The sequence below is a fragment of the Oryctolagus cuniculus genome, chromosome 2 (genome assembly GCF_964237555.1).
Source record: "Oryctolagus cuniculus chromosome 2, mOryCun1.1, whole genome shotgun sequence".
In the NCBI taxonomy this organism is placed as follows: Eukaryota; Metazoa; Chordata; class Mammalia; order Lagomorpha; family Leporidae; genus Oryctolagus; species Oryctolagus cuniculus.
In genome coordinates, this window is record NC_091433.1 from 150,886,002 (window position 1) to 150,906,678 (window position 20,677).

Here is a 20,677-nt window from a genome sequence, read left to right on the forward strand (position 1 = left end):
AGTGTCTTCTCACTGCCTGTAATGTCCCTAACCCCAAGCCTTCCCCCTAACAGCAATGGTTACTTTAGAAGCTGGGCAGAGTGAAGGACTTTTTCAGCTTAGGGAAGGCCAACAGGTCTGCTTCTAGTGGCCCAGCTCTTGGCAGAGCTGACAGGGTTTTTCAGAAGCTGACTTCTGTCACGACGGCGGAATCCTCAATTCCCCGGCTTCCCACATCCAAAACAGGTGCTATTTGGGCGCTGGTCGGTAAGAGAAGGCGGCAAGAGAAGGGGAGACCCGTGCGTGCTTCGCCTCACTGGAGGGAGGCTGCCGGTGTCCTGCCGTCCCCACGTGTGTTGGGTATCGGCTTGGCGGGCGCATGCCTGCGCGCCTGCCACCCCCGGGCTGGGGTGGTGTGTGTGCGGGTGTGTAGAGCCATCGCGGTGTGGTCCTGGAAGGCCTGTGGCGAACGGCATTGGTAATGCGCCCAGCCTGCCCTGGCCCTGGCCGCCTATGCTCGAGGTGCCGTTTCTTCCCTACACCGCAGATCCCCTCGCCCGATGGGTCGGTCTCGGGTGGTGCTCCCTCGGTTTGCCTCCTGCCGGCCCGGCGGCGGTGGCAGTTGGGGTGGGGGTGTGGCCCACCTTCGGTGAGGAAAGCCTTCTCTAGGGATCCGAGGGGGCGTGCCTTGTGACAGCGGTACCGTGTTATATGGTGTTTTATATGGTGAGTCCCTCAGAATAGTCAGTTTCTCATTAGGAAGTGGATACAGGAGAAATGAGGCAACATGTCAGGCCTCCCTGCATGCTTAGCCTGTCTTTCTGGGCTTTCTGACTTACCTTGTGCTTATTATGTAGTTACACTTTTTGGGCCTTTGGATTTAAGATAGTGTTCATTGTAGTGGGTTATGGGACTGGTTTGCCAGGCTTAACTAATATCTGTTAGCTGTACTGGAACTTTTGTGGGTTCCTGGAATCGTGCTATCTAATATTCACTGCATAGCTTGTTTTAGTCATCACTAAGTCTCTTCTGGAACTTTCCTTTCCTGTTGGCTGGACCTCTGTTTGATCCATATTTTGGCCTGGCCAAGCCTGGTTACTTTCTGGCTTTTTTTTTCTTCTTCTTTGGCAGTGACTGACCCTGGCACATTAAAACATCGGACCTTTCTGTAAGTACAACATAAATTTGATATCATTTTATGATGAACAATGTAATTTACACAATCTAAACTAACTCAAAAAGCTATCAAAATAAGACCTTAGATCATTGCAAGGGTAATCTATTTAACTTGAATATTTTATCCAAAGCTGTGGAGGAGAGCTAATCAAAATTACAGTGATTGGGGCTGGCACCGTGGCTAACTTGGTTAATCTTCTGCCTGCAGCACCGGCATCCCATAAGGACACTGGGTTCTAGTCCCAGTTGTTCCTCTTCCAGCTCTCAGTCCAGCTCTCTGCTGTGGCCTGGGAGGACAGTGGAGGATGGCCCAAGTGCTTGGGTCCCTGCACCCGCACAGGAGATCAGGAAGAAACACCTGGCTCCTGGCTTTTTGGATCAGCGCAGCGCCGACCTTTGCGGCCATTTGGGGAGTGAACCAACAGAAGGAAGACCTTTCTCTCTGTCTCCCTGTCTCTGTCTACTCTACCCGTCAAAAAAAAATTACAGTGATCACTCAAACATGTTAGGTAGATAATTCTAACTCCTTTAACATGCAATTTCCCCAAAAAATCAAAATCCAGTAATGACAACAATAAAAAAATTTGAGCTCCTCCCCTAAGATTCATAAAATTCTTACTTTTTAGGTCGTTATAAAAGCAAAGATAAACCTTGATTAAAAGGATATGCACATGACATCAACATATGAATGTTTTATTCATAGCAGTTCAATACATCATAGAATAAAGAGATCAAGAACCATTATCCTGCTGTCTGGACTTTATCAGGATTTTATAAATTTTACATAGTTTCTAGGACATTTGCATCAATAACATGTTTATATCATAATAACTTAAAGTTTACATCATTTCACATACCTTTAATAAAATCCAAATAGTCTAATTAGTTACTATCTCTACAAAATGAGAGATATATTCTTTCATATTCCAGCGGCCCAACTGTAGGTATCAAATTCTAAATAATTTAGAACTTTGATTTTTAGAAAGCCTGTCAAAGATGCCAAGAAAGTTTAAAATATCTGAGCAAAATGAAATTCCTCAACATTATGAAATAATATGTATCCATTTAGTCGTGGTGATTTAACCAGATATAGATCAGATTTATTGATAGTTATAAAGCAATCACTTAGATATTCAAAATAAGTACATGTTCAAAACAACCTTGGCTTAAAACAGTTCTTTTCTTTAAATCAGAACTTAAAGACAGTAGAGAACACAAGATATTACCTCAATAGAGTACAAAAATTGTGTCTCTTTGGTCACTTACCAAAATGGGAAATAAAAACTTTGAACATAAGCATTAGCACATGAAATCATCCCATAGTTCAGAACGATAACAGAGTGGAGACCAGATTAGAGTTTCCATAACATACTTTGTCATTTATGACAATTTATGACAACCTACTTGTTAACAAACCCAAATTGTATTTTTCATAGAATTTAAGATGCTAAGAGTTCTTAAGTTTGCATTTAGAGACATGTATCTCATTTACTTTTACTCAACTTACACTTACCAATTACACTTAGGTGACTTAAGACAATGAAATATTATATCATACATTTATCTGGATTACTCTTTAGGTGAAAATCACATTTATGTGGAATTTTACTACTGTTTTTTGAAGAGAATAATTCTAGATGAAAAAGAATGATATAACTCAGGTCTACTAAGTGGCCATTTGTTCTTTATTAATAGAGAATACAGTGCTGCTGTATTTTTTCATAGGTTTAAACTATAGGTTTCATTCTTTTTTTATAGTTTTTTTTTTATTTTGGAAAATACATCGTAAAAAAATAAAAAAATTAAAATAAATAAAATAAAATAAAAAAAATAAAGATAGAGCTCCCACCACCCATTGTTGTATGGTTAGACCTCTTGAATCCAGTAATAAAACAAGTTTGGCAAGCTACAAAGCAATTTTTCAAGATAGTGATCTTCTTTTAAAAAAAATCCCATTAAACCCAATGTCCAGTTATAGCAAAATATATTAGCAGGAGAAACATGACTCTGGCCTCTGGCACTTATTTTTTTTTTTTTAAGATTTTATCTATTTATTTGAGAGGTAGAGTTACAGACAGACAGAGAGACAGAGAGAAAGGTCTTCCTTCCATTGGTTCACTCCCCAAATGGCCACAATGGCCCGAGCTGCGCCGATCTGAAGCCAGGAAGCAGGTGTTTCTTCCTGATCTCCCACATGGGTGCAGGGGCCCAAGCACTTGGGCCATCTTCTACTGCTTTTCAAGGCCACAGCAGAGACCTGGATTGGAAGAGGAGCAGTTGGGCCTAGAACCAGCACCCATATGGGATGCTGGCACAACAGGTGGATGATTTACCTACTGTGCCATGCCACTGGCCCCAACTCTGGCACTTTTACACATGAGATTGTTATTTGCCAAAAACATCTCTAGATTTTAAAGATTTTAAATTGAATTTGAGCCTATTTTTTGTTTTTGTTTTTGTTTTTTCCCCCACCCAACAAACACCTTAGGCCATCAACACCTGGTCAAGAGTCAAGTGATTAAGATTGTCTCAGACAAGCACATCCTCAGAGAGCTGCAAGACAGTTCTCATGAGTGACTGGGGGCCAGGGCCCAGTGTAGCATATATAAGTTGCCTGCTGGAGATTGTTAATTTATATCTAAGTTTTAGAGAGAGAGAGGATTCATTGCCAGGGAGAATCCTGTCAGAGGTAATGGCACTGCCCAGGACTGAGAGACAAAGGAGTGGAGTCAACAAGTTTTGAAGCCAATTGGAAAGAAAAGAAAAGTCGTGGACCTGCAAATTGCAATCACAGCATTAGTTTAGTACCATTTCCACAACCTGTGATTGAGCCTCATTATTTGAGAGGTTCCAGGGATCCAGCTGGAAGTCCCAAGCTCAAAGATTCAGTTTAGAGTTAAGTCATTTTAACATTCTATTGGGTAATTTTCTTAAGATTCAGTTCTCTTGGAAGGATCCTGGCACAGGACCCAGATGTTACCACTGATTTGAACCCTGGGAAATTGTTGTACTGATGAAGAAGTATGTGGCTGATGAACAAGCAGAAAGGAGAGACAAAAACAAAGAATGTTACTGAAAATAAGGAAAGACACAGAAGTGCCTACACCTGATGGACCAGGCGGGCATCTCAGTAAAGGATTGAGAGCTCAGTATACATTCACACTGGGATTTTTATAGACATGAGTATGGGTCCCTTATTCCCTGTTTCTTCTCCTCTCTCCCTCTTCTGAGGAAGTCTGGGTGAGGGTTTTTTGGATGTGGGGTTCCCCTAAACAACCCCCTCCCCCACAGAAGGTACTGACTATTAGGGTTGTATCTATTGGAGAAGCCAAAGACTCCTTTCATCCAGTGATTATAACCTTGTTGGTCCAGCTGTATCACTCCTTCAATGGATTGAATTCTTTTAGAAAGAGGATGGGCAAGGACACCTTGGACCAAGGCAGAAGGACCAGAGCTGAGTCCTGCTTTCAGGACTTGTTTCCTCATTCCATTATACATAAGTTATTTCCTGTGAAACTTCTCATTTTTTTCAGCCTGTCTTACACACATATGCTGATGTCTGCCTTAACAATAGTAATAGATCTTTGTAACTACCTCATACTCACTAACCTGATCCACCAATTTCCTCTTTCTATACCAGGGTTTATTCCTTGAAAAAAATGGAGTAAACTGGAAATGTATTAAATAAAATGTTCAAGGAAAATTTTAAAAAATATTTACTTCATAAGTCCAGGTCACTAGCTAGAGAAAGGAGTCAATCTAGAGCTTCCCGCATTGTATGATGAAAGAAAAGTACTTTATTTTTCTTCATTTCAGTCTTTAAGGACTGTAAGTACAATAAACGTACCACCAGTATAATAAAAAATCTTAAAAGAAGTACAAAGGAACATGATTTTTCTGTTGTTATTAGATTCAAAGACAAGCTATTAACCTGTCAAATTACAACACAAGTTTCCAAAATGTTTACACTTCGTTTCTGTACTTTCATCCTTACTGACAGTAACAAATAGCTGGGAAATAGCTATCAGATTTCAGATGAGACTTTTGGCAACTGTTTTTTTTTCCTTCCTCTGAAGGCTTTGATAGTAAATATTTTAAGCCTTACATCCCACATGATCTCTATCACAACGACACAACTAGAATGATTTAGCTGTAAGAATAATATACGAGAGATATATGTTGGCTGTGACTGTGTTGTTTTATAAAACTTTATTGATCAAAACAAAGAGTGGCTTGGATTTGGCATATAAGCTGTAGTTTGTTGACTTCTATTCTGAGTGATAACATCTGGTATCTATCAATGTAATACATAAGAAGACCCTGAGACTTTGACAGACTAGACTAGGTTGTTTGAATAGTTCCGAGAATAGTTGGACACTTAGGATTAGTGGAGTGCAATGATAAAAATGAATTAATATCACAAGGAAGCAAGACCAGATTTAGCATAACAGACATTGAAAACCTGATGACAAGGGGCTGGCGCTGTGGCACAGGAGGTCAAAGCCCTGGCCTGAAGCACTGGCATCCCATATGGGTGCCGGTTCTAGTCGTGCTGCTCCTCTATCGATTCAGCTCTCTGCTATTCTCTGGGAAAGCAGTAGAGGATGGCCCAGACGCTGGGCCACCACCCATGTGGGAGACCTGGAAGAAGCTCTTGGCTCCTGACTTCAGATTGGCTCAGCTCTGGCTTTTGTGCCATTTGGGAAGTGAATCAGTGGATGGAAAGACCCTCTCTCTCTGTCTCTATGTCTCTCTGTAACACTGTCTTTCAAATAAATAAAAATAAATCTTTAAAAAAATGAAGACAAAGGCATATATTCTTATATGGGGAGAAAAGAATGATTGCAATTACTGAATGCAAATAGGGACTGTGTATGCCATAGTGCAGTTAAATCTAAAAATTAAAGCTCTGAAGCCAGGAAAATCCTGGCTCCATTTTACATTAATCCACTAAAAAAATGGAGAATTGACCTTGGGAATTTTCTCCTCCTCGCCAAGTCTTCATTCTCTTGATAAATTAGAAAAATTATCTACCTAAATGGTTGAGATAATTAAAAGAAACAATTGCATCTTACATGTCATTCTTTCTGACATAGAAGGCATTCAAAATATATCGGCCATTGTTGCTTTTGTAGTAAATCTTGCATATGAGATATTAAGTTACAATTTTTTTAAAATGAGCATTCGATGTGCTAAAGTTAGGATGGTATTTTAAACTCTGACTCTGGGGAAATACAGGAATTTACAGAGAAGCAGCAACCTACCATGAATCCAGAAACCTAATTACACGCAAAAGTTCTTTGTCTAGCTATCTTGAAGCTCTTTTCAAATTTCTTTCAGTTTTTTCATTTCAAGATAAATGATACATTTCACCAAATATTTCTTTCCTATACAATATAGATTTTCATGTTATAATAGGAGCACTGATTAAAATGTAGATTTTAGCTGAGTATGTATACCACTGACTAGCTATACATTCAAAGATGAACCTCCCTTTTCCAAGCACCATTTTCTAACTTTTTAAAATGAACCTTTGTACTAATTATCTGAAGACTTTATGTATCCATAAAACTATACAGTCTAAACTTTTAAAATTAAAAATAAAATTATCAAGTTATCAGTTTCTGTATAAGCATCTTAATACTTTCCAGGAGTGTACCAACCATTTTCTAATTATCAGCATGTAAATGTAATTGTTTTCACAATATATTCTGTACTATCTGAGAAACTTTTATCCCTGAAGAATGCATCTTAATGTAGACAACAGGAAGGAATCATTTGCTTGCTGCTTACAGGATGTTTTCATTTGGTTTTGGGAACTTGGTATTGTTTTCAGTCCTTACAATCCATAATGCCATAACTGATTCTAGCTTTTCAGTTCCTACATATATGTGAATGGAATAATGGACCCAAATCATATTCAAATAAATTACGTCATGTTATATTTAACCTTGGTTGATAATTCTCTGTGTGAACACGTAAGTCTATGATGCTTTAAGGTGTTCACAGGAGTTCTATTCCCTACTTCTTTCACTGGAGAAAATTGTATTTAGAAACATCTGGATTGGTCAGAAGAAAAGTAATTGTGCTCCATGTCACCTGAAGTTCTTGTTTGAGTGATAGTATCTAAACTATGTAAGGCAGAACATTAGAATAAAACAATGACTAATTATTATTCTCTAGTAAGAAAGAAGAATGTTCTGGAAGAATGGAGAGGATTCTACTTCTACAGCAACATTGCAGTGATGTTTGATATTTCTGGTCAGAAGAAGCTGTAGGAAATAGCTTGGAAGGAAAAACAGCAGATTGTGAGTGATACAAATTCTGCCTTAGAAAAGACCTAAACATATCTGAGTATAATGCATCCACTTATTGGACAGATAGTTTTTGTTTACATGTTAATGCCAGATTGAGCTTTATATAATTATTTCACATATAATACAGAGTGTACAATCATGCATTGAAGTTCTTGATACTCCTATGCCATCCTCGATTATCAAGGTAGATAATATTTTAAAACTTCATCTTTAAGTGTATAGATTGGTAGATGAAAGATGGATGATTGTCATGTCATGGGAAATTGGAGATAAATAGAAAGGTTTCTTGAAACCTAAACCCTTAAATTGAATTCTATAGACAGTAAGGAAGCTTTTGCAACTACTTTAAAAGATGATATTCAGTAAGGTATCTCTTTGGCAACCAAAGAAATATTTATTGCCATAACCTAAGAGCTATTTTGACCCCAAATACATACACAAACATACACACATACATAATGAATATAGGAATGTTATGTATAAATGCACATTCACACAGACACACACACACACACACACACACATATATTATTTATTTTATTTTATTTCAGATATAGAGAGAAAGACTAAGAAAGACAGAGAGCTCTAACAAGCTGGTTCATTTCTCAAATACTCCAACAACTGGGGCTTGGCCACGCTGAACCCAGGAGCCGAGAACTCAAGCCAGGTCTCCTGTGAGGGTGGCAGGGATGTAGTTACTTGAGTAATTATTGGATACTTCCCTTGGTGTGTATTAGTAGGAAACTAGAGTCTGGAGGGGAGCTGGGACTTGAAACCAGGCACTCTTATTTCTGACCTGATTGTTTCAAAAATGTTTAACTTTGGGGCCGACATTGTGGCATAGTGGGTATATTTGTGGTCTATGTTGCCAGAATCCCATATGGTGCTGCTTCATGTCCCAGCTACTCCTCTTCCAATCCAGCTTCCTGTTAATAGCTGGGAAAACCAGTAGAGGATGGCCCAAGTGCTTGCATCCCTGGCACCCACAGGGAAGACTTGGATGAAGCTATTGGCTTCTGCCTGGCCCAACTCTGCTTGTTGTAGCCATCTGGGAAGTGAAGCAGCATATGGAAGATCTCTCTCTCTCTCTCTCTCTCTCTAACTCTATCAAATACATAAATAAATATACAAATAAATAATTTTTAAAAAGTTTTAATTGCTACTACAAATGCCTTCTTTAGATATTAATATTTCCAACTTACTGCTAAATACTCTGCCACTTGAAAATTATGCAGAATGTATAAATACAGCCTTAATAACTATGGAAAATGACTACAGAAAGATGCAACTCAAACATAAAATAACTCATGATAATGTCATAAGGAAGTGACCAGTCTGAATGAGTGATTCAAAAATGTTTTCAAAGTTATTTTTGTTAAAATACAAGAATTACAATAAAAGTGTTAATAGCTTCGATATATTACTTTATGCTAAATAGTCAGATTTTCCTATATTCTTAGCTATGTTTTGATAATTCCTACAAATAACCTCAACATACAGCTAGTTCATGGATAATATATAAAATTACATCATGTTAAATATTTTGAAATAATTTGAAAAATATTGGAGTTAGTTCCTTTTTAAATGTTTTGTAGAATTCAGTAGTAAATCCGTCAGGTCCTAGGCTTTTCCTTGATGGAAATTTTTTTTTTTCTTTTAAGACTTGAATATATCATCCCACTCTATTCTAGCTAGTAAGGTTTCTGCTAAGCTGTTAGTCTGATTGGTTTTCCTTTATGTGTGTCTTGATGCTTTTCTCATATTGTTTTTAGTATTATCTCCTTCTCCTTAACTTCATAATTTAACTACAATATACTTTGGATAAAAATCTTTGTTGGTTGAATCTTCTTGGAGTCCTTTGATATCCCTGTATCTGGATGTCCATGTCGCTTTTGAGACCAGGTAATTTTTCAACTATTATTTTATCTACCTGGTTCTCAAAGCCTTTTTCCTTCTCTTCTCCTTCAGGAATCCCTATAAAATGAATGTTTTGTCATTTCATGTTATACAATATTTCATGTAGACTTTCTTCATTATTTTAAATAATTTTTGTTTACTTTTATCTGATTGGGTTATTTCAGAAGTCTTGTCCTCAAGATCAGTAATTCTGCTATTGAAACTCTCAAAATATTTTCATTTCACTAACTTAAGTTTTCATCCCTAAAATTTCTGTTTGGTTCTTGTTAATGATTTCCATCTCCTTAGTGAATTTTTCATTCATTTCACCAATTGAGTTCTTTGTTTCTCCATGCTCTCTATATTCCATTGCATCAAATTGAGTTTCCTTACAATCATTGTTTAGAATTATTTCTGCCATTTCATAGATTTACTTCAGATCAGATTCTTATTCTGGAAAGCTATTGTGTTATTTTGGAAGTTTTGTGCTACTTTGCTTCTTCATGTTTCCTGTGTCCCTAACATTAATGTCTGCATAGTTTGATCCCTCATTCTTTACTGAGTAGGTTTTTTTGGAAGAATTCATGAGTAATATGAATTGCAGATTATCACTTTTTTTTGGCTTTGATGCTAGGAGAGCCTAGGAGTGCAACCACTGAGTGGTTTCTTTTTGCTTTATTTGATGCCAGCTGTTTCTTTAAATGGCACAGTTGTCTCATCTGCTACCTTTGTAGGGTTAGGCATGTTACTTTGAGGTGCATATGGGCTTCCTAGGGTGTGCATTTTCAGTTCCCAGAGAGATCAGTGTTGGTTACGCTAAAGACTGTGGTAGCCAGTTGCTTGTTCTTGGTGTTGAGGGAAACAAATGGAGCTGAGCTTCTGTCTTGCCCAGTGGAAGCCCAAGTGAAGCTGGGGCTTGTGGTACCACTAACTGTGGCTCTCTGACTGTGTGATGTGGATGGGTCCTTCCTCAGGTCCTGCTGGGACAGTGCAACTGGTGCTGGGGCTTGTAACTCCAATAATCCTGTTCCCTAGACTAGGAGATGTGAATTAAACCTTTCTCCAATCCAACAGGCTGAATACAAGATATGCAGGAGATTTTGCACTGTCAGGTTTGGGTCCAGAGAGGTGGCATGTAAGAGGGTTCTTTCTTAGGTCCCATCAGGTGAGTTTGAGGAAATTAGTACTTATAGTTATAGTCCTGGTGTTGTAGGGCATAGTCGGGCCATTACCTATATCTCCAAAGATGGGAGCCAGATTTTGGGCTTAGCTTAGTGATAACAACTTATCTTAAGTAGCACAATGCAGATAGAGCGCTCCTGGTACCACAGGTGAGCTCAAATTTCTCCACAGTTTATAATAACAAACCAACAATTCTGGTTCCATAACGCAAAAATGAAAATGCCTTCAGTTCTCACAAGGCAGGCAAGGGTATTGCTGATTTTTGTGCCCAAGTCTCACAGCATCATGAGCTAGGAGATGTGGTGGAAATGCCCTCAGATTGGGTTTGGGTTTTTAATGTACTCGTTGCTAGTGCCAGCCTGCAAAAGCTGAGGGGAACACGCTGGATCATGTAGAATGTGTGAGCACAGCTCTGGGGCTTATACCCAAAATTCCCACAGCTGCAGGACACAGGGAGTCTGCTCTCCACCACTTAAGTTTCTCTGATTCTGGCTCTGGTCACTTTTGTTAGCACCTGCACAACTCTTCACAGCCAATTGAGTTTGGCACTCTGTAGGAGTGGAAGAGGAGAGTTAGGCAATGTGGCTTCCCTTTTTGGAGCTAAGCAGTTGTTCAAACCCAGTAAGATCCCCAGGCTGGGGGACTTTAGGATTCTGCCTCAGCTAAAGCTACCAGTGGCTGGTCATGCAGCAACTTCTTCCTACCTTGACTTGAGAAGATGACAACTATCAGCTGGCAGCTGGCTGTGTCACATGACCAGCTGCAACCATGCATCTGTCTTCTTCGTTCATTGTCCCACGAAGTCTCTGTTCTGTTCTATCAGTTCTCCACTGAAAATTCCTGTAAGTCGGTTTCCCAGACACATGGTCCTTCCCTGTTTTTCTAGTATACTTCTGTAGTTGAGGTCAGTGCATCTTCTCTCTTCAGCCATCTTTGACATCCTCATTTCTCATTTTTTCATACTGCTCTAGAGATTACTTGTTACAAAACTGGTTGTAAATAAATATTTCTTTAATAAGTAAATAAATAGTTGATATTGATCACTTAATGTTAGTATGAACTGATATGTTGGTCTTATTTCTGGAAAATGAAATATTATTTATTTTTATAAAGGTATTAACCTTGGGATTCATTGACAAATGAGACGGTGGATGCACTTTGTTCATAATAAATACTCAAACTTATCACTGTTTCTACAAATCTGGCAAATGGTTAGTTTATATAATGTTGCTGCAATTTATTTTATAACCTGTCAAAAACTAATAGGGGATCATGTATGAAAAGGTAGCTGAATCAAATTGATCCTCTAATCCCAAACAACTGTGAAAGTTAGATGAAAGCAAACAAATGACTTTTGTTCAAGTGGAAAACACTACTCATTGATAAGAAGCATACAAGTGGCAAGTAATTGACATTGAATTTCCCCTTTTGTGTATTTTCTACATCTGCTCACAGAAAGTAGACTTTTTATTACTCAGAGAAAATTGAGAACAGTTCAAAAAGTTTTGTGGAAATTGGAATTAAAAGAGAATTTCATTTTGGTGAAAAATATTTGAAATGCATATATATGAGGCAGCATCAAAGGTTCATAGAAAAGGTGTTTTATAAAAAAAGTATGAGTATATTTCAAAATATTTTGCACCAATTAAACTCATCTTTTAATTTCATTTTTCCATGAACATTTTCAAGTACACTGATCTGGACTTCTGCCATTCCAAGAGAGATGGAGGTTGACGTAGTGGAGAAAATAGTAGAGAAAAATCCTTTAAAAATTAATTAAAATTTTTTTTGCCTTGGGACTGACACTGTGGCATTGTGGGCTAAGAATCCACCTGTAGTGTCAATATCCTGTATGGGTGCTGGTTCACATCCTGGCTTGTGATGGCCTGGGAAAGCAGTAGAAGAAGGCCCAAGTACTTGTGCCTCTGCATCCATGTGGGAGACCAAGAAAAATCTTCTGGCCCCTGGTGTCAGATTGGGCCAGCTTTACCCATTGCAGCCATATGGGGGGAATGAACCAGTGGATGAAAGACCTTTCTCTCAGTCTCTCCCTTTCTCTGTCTGTAATTCTACCTCTAAAATAAAAAAAAAAAAAATTCTGCCTCAACTTTGGCTGACTTTTAAGCTGTACTTACATAAGACATGTCAATATAATTCAATCATACAATTGCAAAGCAAAAGATATACTACAAATGAAAATAACTGAACAATATTTACTGAATATGTTGTAATACAAATTCTCTAGACTATACTAGAACAGAGTGAGAGAAAGGTGTAGAGAAAAGAAAATATTCAATAATGGAAGGAAAAGAATAGCATACAGTCAAATATTGCAGTTCATTAATGAGATAAGAACAAGAGAATGGGGCAGAATTCATTTTTGAAAAAAATAGTAGCTTAAAATAAGTAGTTATGATGAAAAACCTTATTGAATAAATGCAAAAGCTTCAACAAATATTAATTGGTATAAACCAGGACTATCCCTGAATATATACTACTCAAAAAAATTAAGACCATTGAATTCAAATTCAATACACAAAGCAGTTATGTTTCTACTGATTTAAGAAAAAAATGAAAAAGTCAATACATATATTTTAGAAGAACAACAAAAGACCAGACACAGTAGAAAATAAAAATTAAGATAGTTTAAAAGTTGTAAACTTCAACAATGAAAAATGAACAGTGCTAAAATAAAATGTAAAGATAATTAAAATAAACGTATATATACGCCATCTAATATTCATTCTATTTAAGTGGTACCATTCTAAATTTTCCACAGTTTAAATAGAGTGTTACTCAAAATTTTAGAAAAGCATCTGATAGTGGAAATTAGCAATCTGATTGTGTAAAAATAAAAACTACTCATGAGAAGACAACCCTAATGAATATAAAGTTGAGAGACTACCATTATATACATTTTTACTAAATGAAAGAATATAAAATTTGGCACAATTATGAGGAAGAAGATGAATTAGATGAAGTGTCATTTGGAAATAGATTTTAAAAATATAATATTTTCTTGATTTACCAAATAAGGGATGATTTTATTGAATAAGTAAAATATTTTTTAATAAATGGTGTCAGGGCCAGCACCGCAGCTCACTAGGCTAATCATCCACATGCGGCACTGGAATCCCGGGTTCTAGTCCCGGTTGGGGTGCTGGATTCTGTCCTAGTTGCTCATCTTCCAGTCCAGTTCTCTGCTGTGGCCCAGGAAGGCAGTGGAGGATGGATGGCCCAGGTCCTTGGGCCCTGCACCAGCATGGGAGACCAGGAGGAAGCACCTGGCTCTGGGCTTCAGATTGGCGCAGCCCACCGGCTGCAAGGCACCAGCCGTAGCGGCCACTTGGAGGGGTGAACCCAAGGAAAAAGGAAGACCTTTCTCTCTCTCTCTTTCTCTCTCTCACTAACTCTGCCTGTCAAAAATAAAATAAAATAAAATAAAATAAAATTAGATTAAATTAAAAAATAAATGGTGTCAGGTTAAGTGAATAAAACTGTAGAAATCAAAATAATTTAGACTCATTCCCTCCACCATATACAAAAATGAATGTGAAATGGATCATAGATCCAGAGTTCTATTAAAGGTAAAGAAATACATTTCAAGAAGATTATATAGGAAAATAACACCATGACTTATGGTTAGCCATTATTTTTAAACAGGCACAAATGCACTAATCATCAAATCAAGATATTGATAAATTGACTTTCTTTGAAAGTAAAATCTTTGGTTCATTGAAATAAAAGCCAGGAAACTTGGAAAAGATATATGCAATAAATACCCAAATATCTTACAAAGAGTATGCATTTACAGTACAAGTGAATCATAGACATTATTAATAAAAGACCCATAAAATTGGGAAAATTGTGGTGCAGTGGGTTAACCTGCTACATGGATTGTGTCTATCTTATGTCTAATTGCCAAAGATTGAGTGTCACATCTCCTTCCAGTTCAGCTTCCTGCAATACCCCTGAGAAGCAACAGGTGATAAGAGGCCCAAATGGAGTTCCTGGCTCCTGGCTTCAGCCTGGCCCTTCCCTGGCTATTGTAAGTAGGGAGCAAATCAGTGCAAGATCTCACTGTGTCTCAGTCTCTCCTCTCTCTCCGCCTTTCAAATAGATAGATAGATGATAAATAGATGAATGATAGATGATGCATATAGAGAGGAAAAAACTTTAAAAACCAGAAAACTTGAGCAAGCACATCTGGGAGTGGGCAGTTGTTTATATGAGACTTTGGAACTTATATTCTATGTCAGACTACGTAGGTTTGAGTTCTAGATCCACATATGTTTTTTAAATGCTTATTTTATTTACTTGAAAGGCAGACCTATTGAAAGAAAGACAGGAATCTTCCAACTGAATGTTTATTGCCCAAATGAGAACAACAGTCTGCTCGGGGCCAAGCCAAAGCCAGGAGCCAGGAACTCTATCTTGGTTTCCCACTTGCATGACAAGGACAAGTTTTTGGATCATCTTCCATTACTTCCCCATGCCAAGCATTTGGAACTGGAACCAACATTCTAATGTGGGATGCTGTCTTTTTTAAAATTTATTTTATTTATTTAAAAGGTAGAGTTATAGAGAGGCAGAGGAAGGGAGACAGAGAGAGAGAGAGAGAGAGAGAGAGAGAGAGAATGGTTTTCCATTTGCTGATTCATTGCCCAGATGGCTGCAACGGTCAGAATTGTGTTGATCCACAGCCAGGAGCCAGGAGCTTCTTCCAGGTCTCCCACATGGGTGTAGGAGCCCAAGCATGTGGGCCATCTTCTACTGCTTTCCCAGGATAGCAGAGAGCTGGATTGGAAGTGGAGCAGCCAGGACTCAAACCTGCACTTATATGGGGTGCCGTCACTCCAGACGGGGATGCTGCCTTCTTAACACACTGCATGATTACCCTAGCTCCCCAGTTCCACTTCTGATGCTAGCTTCCTGCTAGTGCTCACCGTGAGAGATTTCAGGAGAAGTTGCTACAATTTTCCAAAAATGGTGTTTTTAAATGAAACGCAGTACCCTATGCTCATTTGGAAATCAAGTTATGCTGTTTTTGTTTGCAAGCTGTATGCTGTTACAAAAATACCAGAATGAGTTGATTGGGCCATTGTTTAATCCCAGTTTTCATCAATGTAATTGGGATCTACAAAGTAGTGTTTTCCTTTTGTTTCTTGTATTTCAGTTTTGTGGACCTGAGAATTGGTGGAGTTTATTAAATTTGGAAAAAGTTAATCAATTTTTCTTTAAAACGTTTATTCCTTTTCTCCTTATTTCTCTCATTCTGTGAATACAATTGCACCTGAAAATGTCCCAGATTCACTGATGCTCTGTTCCTTTATGCTTTGTTTTAGAATTTTTGCACTATATGAAGTCCAAATTCAGTATGTTTTTTCTTTGGAAAATTGAGGGATCTTCAAAAAGTTCCTGGAAAACACACAACTGCAAATATTATGCATTGACTAAAATTTGACACCAAAATAAAATTTATCAATTAATTCCTTTTTTCATCAATACTCTCCAGTACTCTGATTTTTAATCTGTTGATATCATTAATACACTTTTTTTAAATATTGCATTTTTATAACTGGAAGTTACATTTTTTTGTCTTTTCATTACTTCTAATTTTCTCTTTATCGTGTTCCTGTTTTCATCTGCATTCTATAACTTTAGTAGACTATTCATGCTTTTATGTCCTCGGCCAATTATATCATCTTGCCATCTAGATCTGTTGCTGTTTTTAAATTCATTTCTTTAATATTGGTCATATTTTTCTGCTTCTTTGCATACCTGGTGTTTTTGTCATATGCAGTACATTTTGTACTATTCATTACTGGTTTTTAGACTGTGTAGCAAATATTCCTTTAAAATAATATTACATTCTGTGTTGTGGTATACAGTTGGGTTATTTCTAATCATTTAGATCATTTTTGAGGGTTTTTTTGGACAAACTAGAAAAGTCTTCAGTGATAATCTTCAAGCCTAAGGTAGAATCCTTCTGAGAAGTCTATCATATGTCATGTGAATTTCATGATCTTTCAACTCTGCTTCCAATAACAAAGTATATGTAGGTTTGCAGGAATTAAAGAATTGGTCATTGCTTCTTAGCCTTTTGGCTAAGATCATGTGTAAAAATTGTTTGGTCTGTTGCTTTCTGGTGTGTGTGTGCATGTACAGTTCCCTCTTCAGTAATCTCTCCCTTATATCATAGCTACCTCAGGATCTCCAAACTCTGAATTCATATTTTTAACTTTTATTTAATAAATATAAATTTCCAAAGTACAGTTTATGGATTACAATGGCTTCCCCCCGCAGAACTTCCCTCCCGCCTGCAACCCTCCCATCTCCTGCTCCCTCTTCCATTCCATTCACATCAAGATTCATTTGCAATTATCTTTATATACAGAAGATCAATTTAATATATATTAAGTAAAGATTTCAACAGTTTGCACCCACACAGAAACACAAAGTGTAAAATACTGTTGGAGTACTAGTTATAGCATTAATTCACAATGTACAGCACATTAAGGACAGAGAGCCTACATGAGGAGTAAGTGCACAGTGACTCCTGTTGTTGACTTAACAAATTGACACTCTTGTTTATGGCGTCAGTAATCACCCTAGGCTCTTATCATGAGTTGCAAAGGCTATGGAAGCCTTTTGAGTTCGCCAACACCGGTTTTATTTAGACAAAAATCATAGCCAAAGTGGAAGTTCTCTTCTCCCTTCAGAGAAAGGTACCTCCATTCTTTCCACTGGGATCTCACTTGCAGAGATCTTTCATGTAGGTCACTTTTTTTTTTTTTTTCCAGAGTGAATTGGCTTTCCATGCCTAAAATACTCTCATGGGCTCTTCAGCCAGATCTGTGCACCATAAGGGCTGATTCTGAGGCCAGAGTGCTGTCTAGGACATCTTAAGTCACCATTCTTTGAGCCCTCTGAGCTTTGTTTGGCCTTCAGCTCACAGTTGTTGCCTAGAAATTACCTCTAAAAAGTGAACTGTTCAGGTCGGCGCCGCGGCTCACTAGGCTAATCCTCCACCTAGCGGCGCCGGCACACCGGGTTCTAGTCCCGGTCAGGGCGCCGGATTCTGTCCCGGTTGCCCCTCTTCCAGGCCAGCTCTCTGCTGTGGCCAGGGAGTGCAGTGGAGGATGGCCCAAGTGCTTGGGCCCTGCACCCCATGGGAGACCAGGAAAAGCACCTGGCTCCTGGCTCCTGCCATCGGATCAGCATGGTGCGCGGGCCGCAGCGCGCAGGCCGCGGCGGCCATTGGAGGGTGAACCAGCGGCAAAAGGAAGACCTTTCTCTCTGTCTCTCTCTCTCACTGTCCACTCTGCCTGTCAAAAAAAAAAAAAAAAAAAAAAAAAAGTGAACTGTTCAACTACAGGGTTTACTTCATTTGTTTCTCCTCTTTCAGGGATCATAGTCCTCCACTGCCTGCTATCCAATAACTGAAAACCATTGTTTCATTTAGCTGTCTGGTTTCCAGTTGATTTTTATGGAAGGGTAAATAGACTAGTCTGAAGTGCAAATCTGCACACATTCACTTTCATAAGCCCACTGAGGGATTATGAAATACAAAGTGCTATTAAAACTATCCAAGTTGTGTGACTGTGTTGTTTGGTTTAGTTTCTGTTTTTTCTTAATCTGCTTCTCTCTCCCTCTTTTTTTTTTTTTTTGCATATACATATATATGTATATATTATGTGTGCTAATAGAATAGGACAAAGAAAAAAATCATATAAGAACAATGGAAATAGAGAACATAACACAATAATTATGTTTAGGAGGGTACCAATCAAAAGACCTTTCTTGAAAAATTTACTTGACCTTTATAAGCTTGACTTTTCTCATTTTTAATGATGTGGTTTAAGTTGATAATTTTAAAAGTCATTTCTAAAAGTGAAATTATGTAAGCCTGCTTAATATCACATCTTAATAAAGTGACCTAACCAGTCACATACAATGATGATTTCTTTGCCATTTTCTTCCTTGCTAAGCACCAGTCCCAAGTAGATCTTTGTGAATACTGTTATCATAAAAAGCAATTACTATATCTTGTATTCTAAAGCAAATAACTTCTCTTCTTTTGGATTCTTCACATGTAAAATTCTATTAAATTCATTTTTTAATCTCATATATTATCTGCAAATCATTTCATTGTGTTTATTTGTTGCTCTAACTTTCCCTGATTGGGAAGTCTCTATTATGCTGTTATTCAATAAGTTTCCCTCAGTATTTCCAACATAGAAGAACAGAGATACTAGAGATTTTGATTATCTAATGGTTCAAAATAGACATTAATAATGTTGTGAAATTTTGTGTGAAGTTAAATTCTTTATTTTCACAGTAATTAACCAGAAGAAATGTTATAACCACACATGAGATGGGGGGGGGGGAGAAAAGCTTTAGAAACAAAGACTACTTCTATTTGTGTTAATTCAAAATATAAACATTGTTGTCTGATGATGTCTGCATGCTATTTTGAAAACTGAAAATGAACATGCCCATACATATATAAAAGAAACCAAATCAAAAAAGTTTTTAAATTTTGTATTATCTCTCATTCTGCTATTATATTATAACATAGAAGTCTGTATTTTTTCTCTCTATAATGCTTCCATCCAAGGGAGGGAATCATTTTTTCTGCCTTGGGCCATTTGGGTATTTATAACATTGTTCATGAACCATCTAAAATTATCAGCTTAAAAATTATCCTCCTATAGATTTCTTGAATTGCATGTCCCATTTGCTGTTGTCTTGGCAAGGCCAGACCAAATGATTTTGTGGGCCTCATACAGACTACAGGCCAGACTTCCCCACCCCTGGATGTCACACATTGTGCTCTATTTCCTCTCCACCAGGCTATCCAAGCCCAGTGAGCAGGACAGTTGTCCCAGAGGAATTCTTAGGCAAAATAAAATGTAGGTTTTGTGTCCTGCCTTTACAGGGATGATGAATGTCTGGCCCTGAGGCTGTGTAGGGCTGGAGAAATCATTTGTTTTGGCCCTGCCAAGGCAACTTCAGGAAAGACCCCAAATTCAATAAATCTGAAGCAGGGTAATTTTTAAAAAGTTGATAATATCGTATGACCTGTGAATGATGTCACAAATATCCAAATGGCCCTTGACAGATAAAAGTTTCTTCACTCCTGCTATAGTCTGGACAATCTTAGAGACAGTGACTAGTGTGGAACTGAGATTAGAGGCATCTAGGTCGATTTATGTTGCTTCAAATAGATAGGACTGGGCTCCAGTCTCAAGGTAGCACGTTACTATGGCATACAATCACAACTGAAATATTTTTATCATATAAGTTAACTCTGTTATCTAGTGTCTTGAATCACTGAGAAATAATTACGATTAGTCTTTCAAGGAAGGGCTGGTTCCTCAAGTGAGCACTGTTTCTGAACCATACTGAGTATTCCAAAGTGACAGGGTAAAAAGATTCCAATTAGTGTCAACATGTCCCTGAATCGTCATCATTCACATTACATGAGTACCAGGAATATTTGTATCTCCCATTGGTGTTTATATGATGTTAGCACCAATTTATTTCTCTGTCATTGTTACTGAAGTATCAGGTGATATATGCTTTGAGATCACAGCTGGCAGGGTCCCAGGGATTATACTCCGGTTTTCCTTTCTGCCCTGGCAGCCAATTTGTAGAACAGTATAGTGCACATAACGCTATATTTCATGAGATTTTCAAATGAGGTCAACCTCAAGAATCTAGCTAGTGCTTCAGATGCTTCTTGGGGGGTTAGAGACACCTCATGAGTTTGAAATCTCTGTCCCAAATCTCCTCAGGTCTCCTGTAAATCTTGTAGCAGTTATGGTTGTTATGAAATTCCCACTGATTAAAACTGCCATGGAGGGCTTCGTGTTAACGCCACATGATGACAAAGATCAAGATTAATGTTGTATTTCCAGGGTAAGCATGCACAAGGCAGATGGTCTTTCTGGTCTAGTCAGCATTTTGCTTAAATTCCACACAACCTAAATGTCCTATTTAGGTTGCTATTAACTTTGCAAGGAAATAATCCTAAATCACTCCCTTTGATGTTACCCATTTATTGCCTGCATGGGTGCGCCCTGTAATAAAGTGGCAACATGTCCTCTGAACCATGCTTAACA

General features: G+C 37.9%; 1 long non-coding RNA gene across 1 annotated transcript in view; it reads left to right on the plus strand.

Moving 5' to 3' along the window:
- Positions 1-264: 264 nt before the first annotated feature.
- The window catches only part of LOC138848711 (uncharacterized), a 144,184-nt gene continuing 123,771 nt past the window's right edge, over positions 265-20,677 (plus strand). Inside the window, exons 1-2 of the long non-coding RNA XR_011386806.1 lie at positions 265-1,147; positions 7,339-7,463. This is a non-coding gene — a long non-coding RNA (uncharacterized lncRNA). The remainder of the gene's footprint in view (positions 1,148-7,338; positions 7,464-20,677) is intronic.